This window comes from Vicugna pacos, chromosome 6 (assembly GCF_048564905.1).
Source record: "Vicugna pacos chromosome 6, VicPac4, whole genome shotgun sequence".
Taxonomy (NCBI): domain Eukaryota; kingdom Metazoa; phylum Chordata; class Mammalia; order Artiodactyla; family Camelidae; genus Vicugna; species Vicugna pacos.
In genome coordinates this window covers 27,514,165-27,530,233 of record NC_132992.1, presented here as the reverse complement: position 1 = coordinate 27,530,233, position 16,069 = coordinate 27,514,165, and the positions used below count along the sequence as shown (strand labels likewise).

At 32.7% G+C, this 16,069-nt stretch overlaps 1 protein-coding gene across 1 annotated transcript in view; it reads right to left on the bottom strand.

Moving 5' to 3' along the window:
* The window catches only part of DPH6 (diphthamine biosynthesis 6), a 149,388-nt gene that overhangs the window by 105,926 nt on the left and 27,393 nt on the right, over positions 1 to 16,069 (bottom strand). The window lies entirely within an intron of this gene.

Genomic DNA, 16,069 nt, shown 5'->3' with positions numbered 1-16,069 from the left:
TTAATTCATTTAAGTAGGCAGTCTGGGTGCCAATTTCAACTTAGCATCATTATTAACACTAGAGTGGGAGGACTATTTGATTAAGTTTATGAATTGTTTTCTGGTATGTTGTTCTTTCACCACTGACATAGTTAAGTGAGAATCATAAAGTGACTACATCATCTGTTGTCTGTTGCCCAGAAAATACAGTCTTTGAGCAGTTGTATTTATTTAAATTCATACTAATATTGTATTCTCCCCTCTGAAGTGTGGACGGTTATTTTCATAGAAATTTTACCTAGCAATTGTTGTCTGCTATGGTTTCTGGAATGCTTTATTTATTTGTCCCATAATAAAATATATTTATTACTTACCTTTGATACAAATAAATAATCTGCCTGCTAAAAAGTGATTTTACCCATCCAAAATTCCTAATTCTTTTCAATTTAACTAAAGTTAAATTTTAAAAACTGTCTCCTTTTCAAATTTCTGATTTCCAACCACACATGGGCTCTGGGCAGTGTGGTAAGCCTCGGTCCCCTTTTCCTTTCTTCTCAGGGATCATTCCAAATATTTAAAATTCTCCTCAAATCCCTTAATTACTTTAATTGTCTCCACCCACTTGAGGTAAATGGTCTTGCCTCCAAGATCACAGAGAAAAATTGCAAAGAACAAGTAATCCTTTATCATTCCATTCCTTTCTCAACATATCTGTATTCTTCTGTCCAGAGCTACCCCACCAACCTGTGCTCTTCACACCAGTACCTTGCTATTTCTGGATTACTCAGTCACTTGACCTTCAACAACTTCTCTATTGACTGTTTTTTCTTAACTTATGAACACATCCCAATTGCTCTCATCTTATAAAACTCTTTCTTCCTACTGATTACCATTTCTTTCTTCCTCCTTATCAAAAACACTTCATGGGAAAAAACAAAACAAAACAAAAAAACCTTACTCTCAAAGCTAAATAATAGAGTTCTAATAATAAACAATAATAATAATATATAACACTACATTAACTCATTAGATCCTTACCATAATTCTATAAGGTAGGCGTTTAAAATTTTTTTAATTGAGGTATAGTTGATTTACAATGTTGCATTGAAGATAGGCAGTTTTTATCTTTATTTTAATGGAAAAGTAAACTGAGGCACAAAGAGGTAAAGTGGCTTGCCCAGAGTCACATAGCCAGTAGGTGGTGGCTGGGCAACTAGGTACCAGAGCCAAAGTTCTTTCCTACTATGCAATACTTCATCCCCTAGGTAAGCATGTTTACTCTCAAGACTTTGATTATTAATTATACACTAATAATCACTACCATCAATTTATCCAGTCTTGATTTTTCCAGAGTTAGTTTCACTATCTCCTATTTTGAGATACTCTGATCTCAATATACATTGGAAAGACCTGGCCTCCATCTCTTCTCTCTCTATGCTTCCCCTACACTGCTACAAAATAAAATTCTATCCATTTTGCTTTTTAACTTACAAACCTCCAATGACTGGCCATTACCTACAGAAAAGGGTCTCCAAACTCTTCAGCAAGGCACAAAAGACTCTTCACAACCTGCTCCAGTACTACCTTCTCACTTCAACTCCTGTGGTAACTTATACATATCCTCTAATCAACAAACTCTGAGTAGTATGTGCCATTCTTTGCCACATCCTATGCTGCACATGGAATGTTCTCTCAGTTTGGGAAGTGATTTTTTCATCCTCTCTTGATGAATCATTACTCATCTGTATTTCCCCAACTGCCCATCCTGCGCCTTCTCCAGGTGGAGCTAATCTCTCCCTCCTACTTCTATATTCCTAGAACATTTTTTTTAAAAAAACAACTCTATCATCACAGTATAATATTGTACAGTCATTAGTAATATAGACTATGAGCTCTTAGTGAGCTGGGACATTCTCTTATTGATATTTGTATCCAGTACCCAGAACGGAGCAGTCACTCAGAACACATTTGATGAATGAATAGATGTAGCTCTTCTTCACTATTCAAAATCAATGTGCTCTGGACATGGGGAAGATAAATGAATACATCATAGGAGAAATTATAATCCTAATTAATCATTTGCCTATAAAATGCCTAAAAACATTGCAGAGAATATGTAGAGAATAGTTTTGTTAAATATGCAGAGAATAGTTTTGTTAAATATTAATACAAGTATAGACTCTTGAAGTGCCAGTGAACAAAGAACTCTACCATCCACACAAGCAATCTTTCAGTAAGTAATAAAATACAAGGAAACAAAAAGAAGTCAGAAATGGTAGGTCTGTCTTCAAGCCACAAAACTTGATCATGAATAGCCATCAGATCATAAATATTACAAAATATCCACACCAAACAAACACTGAAGTTTTAGTCTCAATAGTTTTTCCTGCTACTCTAATTCCTACTTGTATAAAATATTTAGGCACTGGTGTGACACACCATGGCATTTACTAGATGGTTTATTAAATTACATTTATAAATCACAAAGGCATCAGCTTACATTCCTGACTGAATGTAAGTGTGAGGTGGATTGAAGCTGCCTCACTCAGCCTTTAGTGGGGGAAACTCATCACAGTTTTGCTTCTAAGAGAGGAGGGAAATTGCTTTAAGCAGATCTTTATAGAAAACTCAACAAGAAAGCAATGTGATTTCCACTATGTTTTAAATGGTGGTCTCCTCTGCAGGCATTTCCTCTTAATTCTACTGAGAAAAAAAAAAAGCAGAGGTTACAAAATAAGGTGATGAGAGGAATGCAAAGTAGCACAAACAGAGCAATGATGAAATGCTCAGAGCAGTTTAGTTACTTTAGCTACAATGAAGTCAAGTAAATGTGTCTTATTTCTTTAAAAACTGTGGAGTATCTCACTGAGAATTTTTTCCTAATTTATATTAAATTCTAATATCAACATTCTTTGATGGCATTTAATAATATGAGTGGCCTGGAGTGATTCTGATCTTGAAGCTACTGACTTGCTTATACACTAAGGTTCACACATGGGCTGGTCTAAAGTTCAGAGTTCAAAATAATTCAACTCGTAATACATATAATGAAAAATTATACCTAAGTCACTCACCAGAACACAAAAGCAACATTAATATTGCTGTTGTAGACTAAACAAAAGCAGGAGTCGGCAGTCTTTAAAACTTTTACTGTTTTTCTAGCCTCTAACAGGAAAAGCATTTTGGAAATATAGGGCTCATTAAAAAAGCCCTTTAAACTACTGTTGGAACTCAGGATTTTTGCCTTATAGGTGGAACTCAAAGGAGAGATTTAATGATCATTCTTATTTATACTTGTCAGTGTTTTTCAATTTTATATTCTACAGAGAACAGCTGATGTCTGACATCACAAGTTCATTAGTAAAACCATAGTTTGACAAGCGCAAGCCACAAAAAGAGAAATAAAACTTTGATTTGTTAAGGAAAACCTTATCATGTACAGTTTACTTTTCTTCCTGCATCACCAAGTTTATATTTTTGTCTTACTTTACAATTTTTGGCCTAAAAATAAAATAAATTAAAATTAATTAATTAAGAATACTCTAATGTAAATATTAAATCACCAAAATACTAAAACAAAAACAAATCTCTAGGAATGCTTAAACAAAAATTCTGGAGCTTTAAAAAAGCTATTTACAAGCTCTCCTGCATTAACAAAAGGGCAGGTAATAATGATGGCTTGTATGACAATATTGTCTTTGTTAGTTTAGCCCCAACAGAACTAAAGATTTCCTGATTACAACTTGGTAATCTAAGTCAACTGAAAAGATTTCTGGGGAAGGGAAACAAAGAGGAGTCTGAGTGCTAGCTTGTAAGTGGAATATATTACCTAAGTTTACTCTTCAGTGTAGGACACTGTAAATAAGACGGGCTCCTACGTTGACAGCCCATGCTAGGTCATGACCTGAACTCACTGTACTGGTGTAAAAGAGAAAGTTCTGCTGGAGTCTCCGATTTGCATGCTTCTCTGCTTCACCTTCAGGATCCTGGAATCACATAGGGCCTTACAATGAAGTGTTCACTCTGTACTGTATCTCATTGTCAAGATTTTTAAACAGTTGCTTTTTTATTGTAATGAGCCAATTATGAGCCAGTCACTCAAGCAGTCATTAACAATAGATTTTTTTAATTGCATTTTTAATGAATTTTATTTTGGATAAAAGCCCTTAAAAGTACCTATGGCAAAGGGTAATCATACATTGAATTAACAGCAAAATCTGTTTAATAATGACTTGTCTTTTATTTACTACAACAAAATAAATTCCACTGAGAACGCTAAAAAATTGACAGTGTCAGGGAAAAAAGGTTGTAGGGTGGGAGAGGGAGTTGCATTCTACACTGTTAAAAATTAAAAATGAAAACATGCCTTCTTTGTATTTAGCTATCTCCTTGTTCTTTCCTAATTTTAAGGTACAAATAAAACATTATGTTATCAATATAGATCTTGCTCTATATTCAGAAAATAATGAGTTGTTAATATTTTATCCACAAGCTATTAATAATGCTTAACATAATTATAAAACAAGCTAAATTAAAAAGAGAAAAAAAGGCAAATTTAAAGTACTCATTTCCAATTTAATGGACTCATTTCTAAAGATACATGGGTAAGACGGTAAAATTTATTTTAAAAACTGTGCTGCTTAAACAAAACACTATAGTGTAAAAATCTTGACTCATCTCAAAATATTTTCTACGCATGTAAGAATGGAAATGTCCTTGCTGAAGATAAAAAGTAATCTTCATTAAAACGTGAATGTACATAATTTGTGATCACATATATAAATGTATTTTTTTAGGTTGACTGTTGAAACTCCATAAGTCTTAACCATAATTAAGAGCTCTCACTACCCAATGTGATTTAGTAAATCATTAATTAGGAAGTTTTTAAGATGCACAGTGACACTAGAAAAATCCTCTCTTTGGGGACTATACTTGTCATACTCTGGTTGGATTTAAAATTTTTTAATTCATTAAAATCACTCATTGGTACAAAGAGAAAAAATTATATATGTATATATACACATACATGTTATATATATGTTTATACATGTGTAAGTAAAATTATTCCCAGAAAAAGTGTCACTACACACTCTGATTTTGTTAAGAAAATAAGAACTTTTTTGAATGTTCAAGGCTTTAAAAACCTTGTATTTTCTGCCTCAAGAATGGGCTGACTGAAAGCATGAGGCTCTGCAGCCTCTGGTTAATTAATCTGCCAGCTGAATGACAGCGCGCCTAGGGGCACGGCGCTGGCATCCCACACAGGGTCCCAACGTGCTTTACGCCTTGGATAGCTACATTCTGCACGCCAAGACTTTACCCAACAAATAGCAGAGAGGCCTTCAGAGCCTTTCTTCCTCTGTCTGAGACATTCCATTTAATTAATGTAATCCCTCTTTATCTTAAAATTTTAATAAATTTAGGTGAGGCAAAATCAACACATTTATGGCACTGAAGGCAGTAACTCGTTGCTCTAATGCTTTTCTTATATACCCCAAAAGGCTTTTTCACAAAGCATAAAGAAAATGAAAGCAAAAAAAATGTTATAACATGTTCAGAAATTTTCAAACATGCTACTTGATCTATTAAATATATAGATATATGTACAACCCAATGTTTAAGAATTTGATTAAATGAATCTAGTAATTTCCATTTCACTAGGCTTACAGATTTTATGTTATAAAAATATAAATCATACATCCACCCCAAAACACTTTGAAAATTACTAGTACCTAATCTTGAGCAAGGTAAGGCTATTTTTTTAGCAACAGGATACAAAGGACATTCTCCTAATCCCTTTTACTGCCAGAACAAAACATCTTTCAAATCAAGATAAAATCGCTACATCATGAATGTTAATATCATTCTGAGAAAAATAATACCTTATGACTAGAAAAGACCATCCCTTTAGGGAGAAATGTTGTGTTAAAGTGGATTATTCTTTTAGTAGTGTAATAGAATGGCTTCTACCTAGTCCCAGTTGGAAAATCAAAATCTGCATTTAAATGGAAATATTTTAAAACAGATAGGACAAAGGCTAAAACCATAAGGAATACCTCCTTCTTTACATTCTAAAAAACCAAAATGCTTCATGAGAACTTTTCTGTACAGTATAGCTTTAAGATTTTGTTCGTATGTTTGTTTCATTTTTTGAAGAGCTTGCAGTGCAACATAATTTCACAGTTTTGTGATTAACACATACTATTTGTGGCTATTATATCAAATTCACAAATTGGATCAAGAAGTTGAGCTGCAAAATTTTTACTATTACAAGAAACAGATTTATGGTTTAGGTTTATGTGGAGTTAAGAATGAGTCCTCTATTTTCTTCCTATTTTTAACCATGCTGTTTTATATGTAATTCTTACAAGGCAATAGCAGTTTGTTGAAATCAAATAAAATCTGAGTTTCTCCAGCATTGACTCAAATCACCGCTATGGTTAGAGTAAAAAGAAAGCAAAATGCTAGGCAATATTATAACAACTGCTCTTTGCGACCTGAAAGATTATTTTCAGTTCTTCAATAGTTGGGGCAATTTTCTTAAATCCTGAAGGAGCCTGACAGCACGGCACAATTCTTAATGCTTGCATTTACTTTTACATTATAAAACAATAAAACAGCAGGATAATGCTCATGCAGTTTAGAGACTTGTAACATTACCACAAATAATTCTACTGTATTATGGCAAAACATAAGCTTTTTAAATGTAGGCTGACTAAAGAAAGGGCAATCTATATTCATTGAAAGTACATAGACAAATAAAATTAGAAATATAACTTAAATGTTGTACCTACTTCTAAAATAATGTTTGAAAAGGGTTGAAAAATCAAAATCCACACTGAATGAATTTTTTTGTTATAAATTAAAATACAGTTAATTTCAAGCACAATGCTTATTGGCAAGGGAAAGGCTTCTCAGCTTTCTTCCTTTGAGTTTATAACAGAGTACATGGCTCTGCCACCTCAGGAACCAACTACATTAGGTAATTTGATCATTTTCCTCAACAATGCTGTAAACCAAGATACTCTACAATTACCAGCCTCAAAGATGCAGGTGTTTCAGTGGTAGTCACATTGGACTACTGGACTGCAAATAATGGGCCAATCTGCAAAACTTGGCCATATCATCTCCTTCCTAAAATCAGCCCATCATGTAATCACTCTGCTGCAGGTTCTGGTATTTTCTTATTGCTAGAATCTGTTGGCTTCTGTACAGGAAACTATGTGGATACCTTATTTAGAAGACATAAAAGACATCTTATTCCAACGACTAATGAAAACAACAACTCTTGCATATGTTTTGGGTGGTTTCCTCACTTTCAACAGGTAATTCATTTCAACCCAGTTGTCCGTGATTCGCCTGGTGATAACCGTAGGGATGAAAAAGAATAAAAACACTTGTCTGCAGTAACCTAATTCTCATTTACACTATAGCCTCGTGCTTCCAATTCCCCACCCCTCACTCTCACTCCCAGCACAAAAATTTTCTATCAGTAGAAGATGCTACACCATAAAATCTAATCACCAAAATAAACCTTGATACATGTCATCATCAGTCTACACTAAGTAGCAAACTAAATTAGAGAAGCTGTATATGGAACCATCACAGAAGATTCAAGACTCATGGATCTTTTAAATCACTGTGCTTTACAATTGCCTAATTTAGAGGACAACTATAGATGGTAAATTTGTTTTAAAAGAAAATGTACCCTCCTATCCTTGCAGATATTAGACTCATAGCTAACGTATAAAGAAATTTGACTTTTAAACTCAAACATTACTGTTCGAAGTAAATGATACTCTCAGCAGAGAAGCAGAGATTAAACCTCACTATTCAAAGTGTAGCCTCAGACCAGTAGCAATGGCATCACCTGGCACTTGTTAGAAAAATCTCAGGCTCTACCCAGACCAACTGAATCAGAACGCAAATTTTTAATAAAATGCGCAGATAATTCATCTGCAGTTTGTGAAGCTCTGGTTTAAATTTTTCTAGTTCCACCATTTATTCTATTGAGAGACAAAAAAAAAAGTGAAGAACAAAACAGCTTATACTCATAAAAACACATGAATATTATAGATAACCAAAATTTAAACAGTGAAATAGAAAAAGGAGAAAATATAAGCAAAATGTAAGTAATTAAATTAGATCTTTGTTTTTAACACTTAAAAATTCACTTGTATCTGTGTATGCACAAACACATGTGAGAGGTAAAAAAGGAAGAGAGAAAGGAAAGGTAGAGTGAGAATGAGAGGAAAAAGAATAGGAAGAGAATGGAACCATAAAGTGTGCATAGTGTGTTTATGTAGATGTCTTTAGGGCTGAAAGGTAGAAGAAACAAAGTGGGAACCCAGCAGCTTGGAGAAGAGCAGCAATGTAGCCTTCTCAACTGCACTCTCTCATTTTCCCTCTTATATGTGCCCAAGAAGTGTGGTAGGGACAGTTTTTATCTCAGTTAACAAGAAACTACCAAAAAATAAGCATTAAAAAACAAACTATGTCACAGAAGCAGTATTCCCTAATTGTATTAAACAATACAGGTAAACATGGAAAGATTTTGTTCTGAGAAAGTAAAGAGACCAATAGCACAAGGTAGTTATAATATTAAAAAGGTGATGGTGGGGGTGGGTATATCTTAGTGGTAGAGCACCTGCTTAGCACACAGGAGGTCCTGGGTTCAATCCCTGGTAGCCTCACCAAAAAAAAAAAAAAAAAAAAAAAGTGATCTAATATTCTTTTTCCAAAATCTAAATAATCATTTAGAAATAGTTACCATAAAATAAGCACCATTAGTTTTGTTCTTACAAATGAATGTACTATTGTTATTGTTATTATTATTATACTAAAATCAATAATTCAAAATAGTAGCACTATAGTTTTGATTGTTATTAATGATATAATAAAACTAGTCAACATTAATAACACAAGTTTAAAAAAAAAGAGAAACAGATACTGATTTAATGGGCATAAAATAATGGTTTAAACACGAAATAATAATTTTTAGAGTATGAAGTTTACCTAAAATATTACATTTGATATTATATTAAAATATTATACATATATCCAAAATGCTCAATCTACTATGATTAACCTAACATTTTACCATGATTTACTTAATGAGAGAAAATCAGAAATAATTTCTAAACATTGCCAAACTTAATGATACTGATAGAAAATAAACCAGCTGATATCCAGAACACAGTGGCTAGTCAGAAAACAAAACTTACTGGAAAAAATGTATTGTAATTAATGCTACATAGCATACCTATTTAAAAAAAGGATATATATGTGTCTATATCTATATCTGTATTCATCCACATGGCACATTATTAGTATACAGGATACGAAAACTCAGCTCACTGTGCAGCTGATCATTTATTGAATGTAACCCCATTAAATCACTGGACACTGACTTCCCACAATAATAGGGAAAAAAAAATCACCCTATGTCTTGCATTTCATGACTGAGTTGGCCTAACACATATCTCTTTGGTTTGGTTCCAAGAAGAAAATGCAGTCAAAGATGGGCAGAATGCTACTCCCAGCTTGTATTCACCAAATGCCAGGAACTGTAAAAATAGGATTCCAAGTTGAGGTTTCATATACTTATTAAACAAAGACTTTGAATTTCCAAATATAAATAATGCATGCATAAACAGGTATATTATTTACAGAAATCAACTAGGCAATATATATCAATGGCTTTAGAAATAATCATATAGTTTGAACCATTAATTCTATATCTGAAAACCTATCCTAAGGAATTAAGTTTTTTAAGGTAGACAATAATTGATGTACCCACATCAAAATGCTATTATTTATAGTAAAAATTAGATTCAACCTAATTTACAAAATTAGGGAATCATTAAGGAAATTATTATACAGCCACATGATGGAATATTAAGTAGACATTAGGGTATGTTCATGAAGAGGTTTTACTGACATGAAAAATGCTCCTCATACTTTAAGTTAAAAAAAGCAGTGTATAAAGTTATATACATAAATAATCATATGTGTGTGTATATCTATGCATGCCTGTTAAACATACATGTGGGGAAAATATGTCAAAATAACTCTAAATAGTTGAATTTTAAGTAAGATCTTTTTTATACTTTTATGTATGCTCCTCAATTTAAAAACCAAATGTTTTAAGTATCAAAGAAAATTAAGTAATAATTTAGATAAAAAACAAGGTTTGAAGAACAAAGGTGAGGACACTGCAAGGTTACAATGAAGCTATTCCACTGAATAAAAAAATTATGTATTGTCTACAAGAGCAGTAAGAAGAACCTCGTCTCAGAAGAAAGAAGCTCTTTCTTCCCACTACCTGAGAGGTAAAAGACAGATGAAACAGATAGTTAAGCATAAAAACAATAAAAAATAAAAGAATACAGAAAAGTTGGGTCTATCAGAATCTAATTACTGGACAAAGAAAGCAAAGGGGGTATCATCAAGGCCAATGTGATTTTTACTGCACAAAAGTGTCAAACAGTTGCAGTAAATAAGTTAAGAAAATAAATTATAACAATGCTTAGTTTTAGAATGCTTATTCCAAGCCAGGTTGAATGCAAAGAAAGAAACTAGTTATTATCAAATCATAACAAAACAAATTTCTAGAACCTCATTTTGTTTTTTACAAAGTTGAGGTACAAAGGCTGCTTTTTTCATTTCTTTTGAAAGTTAAAACACAACTTTAAACGGTGCAGATAATAAAAACTGTATATTGAAACATGTACAATCCACAAGCTATGTCTTTTATGAAACAATATTTTAACTACTATGTTAATTAGTAACAGTAAATTATAACTTACTATGCTTTCTCTTAACTTTCTTGGCTGTAAATACTTCAAAATCATTTTCATTTCAGACTGCTTGGTTGATCAATTGATTCCAATAAAAAAATGGAATAAAGAGTAGTCATACTAAATCCATTATATAAAATAGGGAATTCAGTGAATGCACTGATTTTATATACAGTAGGGAATCAGTAATTATCAATTAACCATAAAGCAGAAAGCATCAACATAAGTTTGGCAGCTTATAATCATGTGAAATCTTCACAAACTAAATTAGCTTTACCTATTATATATCATTGTTTTGTCTAAAATATACACAAGTAACAGTCTGAGAAGAAACTATATATGCACAATCACATGAAGGAGAAAACAAGCTACTTAAAGCGGAAGATAGAATTTCTACATAAGTATAAACGCCCAAGAACTCCATCTGAAAACCATGTCCCTAGACATTAACCTAAAATTAAAGTTCGTATTACCTAGTCTTTGACAGAATCTAGTCTATGATAGCCCTACAGAATATTTGAAATTAATATGATGATGCTTCCATAAATAGTGGGTACAGGTGGTTTCTGGCTTTCCAAAGCAACTAATTTAAAACAGCAAAAAGTGTCCAATTAATGACCTCAGGACACACTGAATTGGAAGTATGACTTAATTCTAGTACTAAATCATACTTCACTTTGACAAACACTAATACTTTGGTGGAGGCATTGATAAACTATGTTGATACATAATTATTTGCTTTGGGGAGGACCAAGACAGGGAAGAAACCTACAGACTCTAAGACTAAGTTGGTTAAAAATAAACTACTAAATTATTTCAAGGTATTACTCAGAATTATAAGCTAAATCGAGAATGCTACGTATAATTCACAAACAGGCCCAGACAGAGCAATACTGAAACTTGAAGACTACCGCATCCTTAGGAGAAACTCAGTAACAATGGCCAGGCAAGGAAGGATGAATGCCAAGTCATGAAACAAAGAGGTATGCTACAAGGAATATGGCACATTTTTAAAAGAACAAAGAATTCATCACAAATAATAATTTTGATAAATACCTAACAGTAACTCTCTCCCTTAAAACTCAAAGTGCTTAGTCCTTGAGACAGGCACTGGGCCTTAGCCACTTACATCTCTAGCAACAAGAAAATAGCCTGAAGAAAGAAAAGAGAAAAAGTAAATGTATGTTAGTATGCAACTTCTCATCTTTGCACCTCTTGCATTTATCATTTTACTGAAGCCCAAAGAAAAAAAGCATATGGAACAAAATCATATGAAGAAGTTCCTCCTCATAATGTTTTCTTACATAAACTCTTCAAATTCTAGTGATGCGTCCATCTCTTGTCTGCAAAGCTTTTCCAGTTAAGAAGTTTTTAGTAGGTAGGCATCTGAAAGACTCTTTAGAAGAACTGAACCCTAAAAAATGTTCAATTAATCCCAGTGGTATCAAGCTAAAGTCAAAAACAGACATATAGAAAGGCATAAGCTTTGACATCATATTCACCAATGCCAAACCAGCAGATACCTGAAGGACTAAGAGGAAAGACAAAGACAAAATAAAGAGCAGGAAAATTTCTACCACAGTATACCTGAAGACATAGAAGGGCATGATTAACTTCTCTAAGAACCAGATCAACAGACAAACCACATCAGATAAAAATGATCTTAAGTATGAGTAATGCTCTATTGCTCCAAAGCAAAAGAAACACAGGAACAATATACCTAGTGACTAATAATAAAAATAAAATTATTAACATCTATTGAAGTTTCCTCTATGATCTATTTTACTGTCCCATTAAATGCTCATGACAATCCTGTGATGCAGGTACTATGAAATGTGAAAGCCAAAGTGTAGAGACATTAACTAAAACAAGGTCATACAGCTAGCATGTGGAAGAGCCTTGAACACAGGTAAGTCTGACTCCAGAATCCCCACGTATCCCTTGAACACAAACAAAAAAGCCCCAACATTTCCTGTTACACACAAACCTGGTTTTCTGAAATATATGTAATTATGAAGATATGATTGGTCACATTATTACAGTAAATTCAAAAATATGCAGTGTTATAGGGACTCTCAACCTCTTTTTGGTCTCCAGACACTGACATGCAATATATTATCTCTGTCACAATGCAGAGATGGAGTTGGAAAGGAAATACCATCCAGCTAAACCTGATAGACCCACCTTGAGAATCCTACAGTATACATACCTATATCTTTACTTGTAAGCAATACTACTTATGGCTCTACCCAAATCTTGCTTGTGGCTCCAAAAGATTTTTAAATAAAATGTATATTCAAAGATTTTGCCATGTTTCTCTCGTGCAAGGCTCACGTAAAGAAAAAAATACATATTTTATCACATACTTCAATATCAACTTATGATAAAGAAAACAGAATTAATTAAAAAAAATAAAATGCTTTTTTTTCCTCAGGTTTAATCTGTTTCATTCAGTAGTAGTAATGATCTCGTCTCACGTTCTACCACCTTGAAGAAATTTAAAGAAGGATTTTTTTCAGATGGCTGCTATAAAATTATCATTGACATTTTAATTAAAAAAAGAAATGTATGTAGAATAAACAGGACATTTCCTCTAACAGTCTGCAGTGGCTGCTCCATTGCTTCTTTGTACAGTCTGGGTAAATTATGCAGGCTCTCACTAGACACAGCAGCTGTATTTCACTGTCTTCAGTAATGTAATCTACATTTATCATTATTTTAATTAAGCGGATTCTTAATTTGGTACTTTCACTGCAAAGAAAAAATACCTTATTCATTTTTTTTTTTTTGGTAGACAGCATCTTGTCAGTCTTATAAACCAGAATTTAATTTTAAACATGTTTCCTACTGCAACTGGCCATTATTATAAAAAGATCTACTATACTTGGTTTATTAAGAGCTTGTTCGTTTTCAAAATATTGGTTCGTTCTTTTAAATGATTAAAAAAGATGCTTTTGCAGTTTTCAATTTTAAGCCAAGTGGTATAATAAAAATAATATGTAGTTTATTATATTAAACTCAAACCAATATGAAGCACAAATAAGAACTTCACAGGAAAAACAATGCTTTACAGAATGTTGAGAAAAATTCAATTCAGTAGTTCTTTGTGAAAGATTATTTTTATCATTAGGTTATTTGAAATGTCTGAATCTTTAGCTAAATCCATTACTGTGGCATACAAGAGCTTTTAATTGTTTTGAAGACAGGCTCTGATTTTTTTAAAATTTATTTCCCATTATTAGTAGTAGTTACAATTTGACTTTAAAGAATAAACTAATGAATTACTCTGGAGGTGTTCTTGTTTTTAAACGGTTCACAGAGAAACAATTACTGTAATATTACATCACCACATTAAATTGTATACTTTAATACATAAGGCATCTCAAATCTTGTATGTCAATAAAAAAGGTGATGTTAAAAAGTTTTTGTATTCAGCACACATTAATTGAGCATCTTTTATGTGCCAGGTAAAGAATTAAGTGCTCTGAATTCAAACCAAAGTAGAACAAAGCCTTTGCACAAAAAAGGAGGGTATGAGTGTGTGTGTGTGTGTGTATGTACATGTGTACACATACATACACATTTATGGTACAGTATCAAGTGCTTTTTAAACTCTGTTTCTTTGAAGGGGAGGGACTTTAGTCTTCCATGTTCACTTCAACCAGAAAAATTCTACTTCCATCTATTTTACACAGCTTTTTGTAGCTAGGTGACGAAAGCAAAAGCCACTTACCTAGAAAACAGAATAAGGGCTCTAAACTATCACTAAGAACACAGGTAAATGAAAAGTATTCTAAGTGTTCCCAGATACACTGATGGGGGAAAAAAAAATAAAAGATTTCATTTTTTGAGTTTTATTTATTATCAGTTTTCACATGTTGCCAAATACTGGTTTCTGTAAATATCTACTAAAGTAGAGTTTATAAATATGGCCTATTAGAGAAGTTTGGGGATGAGATCTGCAGGGAATTGAAAGTTAATGCACATTTCACTTTGTCAGTTCACGTTACCAAGGAATGCCATGCCAGCTTCCAGATTTATACAAATCATCAGAAGTTATGAGGTCAGAATGTAAAAGGAAAAAACTCTATAACGCATTAAATATGTTCTAGATTTTTATATTAAAATTTCCCCATATAAAACAATGCCATTTACCTTCACACTGTGATTTTTGGACTAAAGTTACCATTTGAACATCTATGACTTGGCCAATTAATGGACATTATCTCTCATCCCTCACAAAACCCTCAAAAGATAAGCTATGTTTACTCTCATTTGGCAGATGAAAAAGCAGGCTCAGAGTTTAAGAAATGTGTTCAATAATTCACAGTGAATACAGGGAGAAGATAGGATTTAGGCCCAAGCTCTTTTTATTAAAGCTTTCAGAAGCAAAACAAACTTAGCTCATGGAATCTTTTTCTATTCTCCTCACAGGTAAATATGATACCTGCTTTACTATAATCTAATAGCTTTGCATAAAGTTGTTTTACAATGAAAAATTTGCTATCAACATATATGATCAAAAAGGTAACCAGAAAAGAGAGAAAGGAAAATCTAAAATTTAAATCAATGCTAATGAATGACAAATACTTTAGTCATTGTGTAACTCCTTAGTTTGAATTTAAATAATGTCATGTATAAAGCCTGGGTTACCCAATTCAGGAACAAGTAAAAGTTAAGTTCTAGGCAGCCTACTCAGGCTCTAATTAAATAGAAGAAATGAGCACAAAGGAACTAAACTATTTTTTTAAATACTCCTATTGGAATTCAACTTCAAAAAGATATTTCATGAACAGACAGTTCGGCTTGTAAGATTCCTTCTATCTCAAATTACTCTGATGAATGTCTGATAAAACTTGAGATTTACCACTGGGTAACAACAAGAGGTAGCCAATAATTCTAAATGAAAACTCAGAATGGTCTTTTGTTCCCTTTGTTTAAAGTAAAGTCGCTAGTGAAAAACAAGAATGTCTGCTTAGGAAAAAGGAGTCTCTTGTCTGAGCAAAAATTAAATTTAAATATCCTGCTTCTTACCTGAATATTCCAAATTATCTACGTTTATCTACTGTTCACTAAAAGACCATAGAGGGCACTGTTGCATTAGCTTTGAAGCTTTACAATAGATGCCTAGAAAAACGTCTATAATGTGTAATTTCTTTAAAGGGTCAAATGCAAGGAAATCTACTAAGCCTAATAAAGGGGAAAAACCAAAATGTATGTTTTTTTTAAAAATAGGCTGGACTTCAATGGGGCAAAAAACTTAACAAAAACAACTGTCAAATTTAAAACAC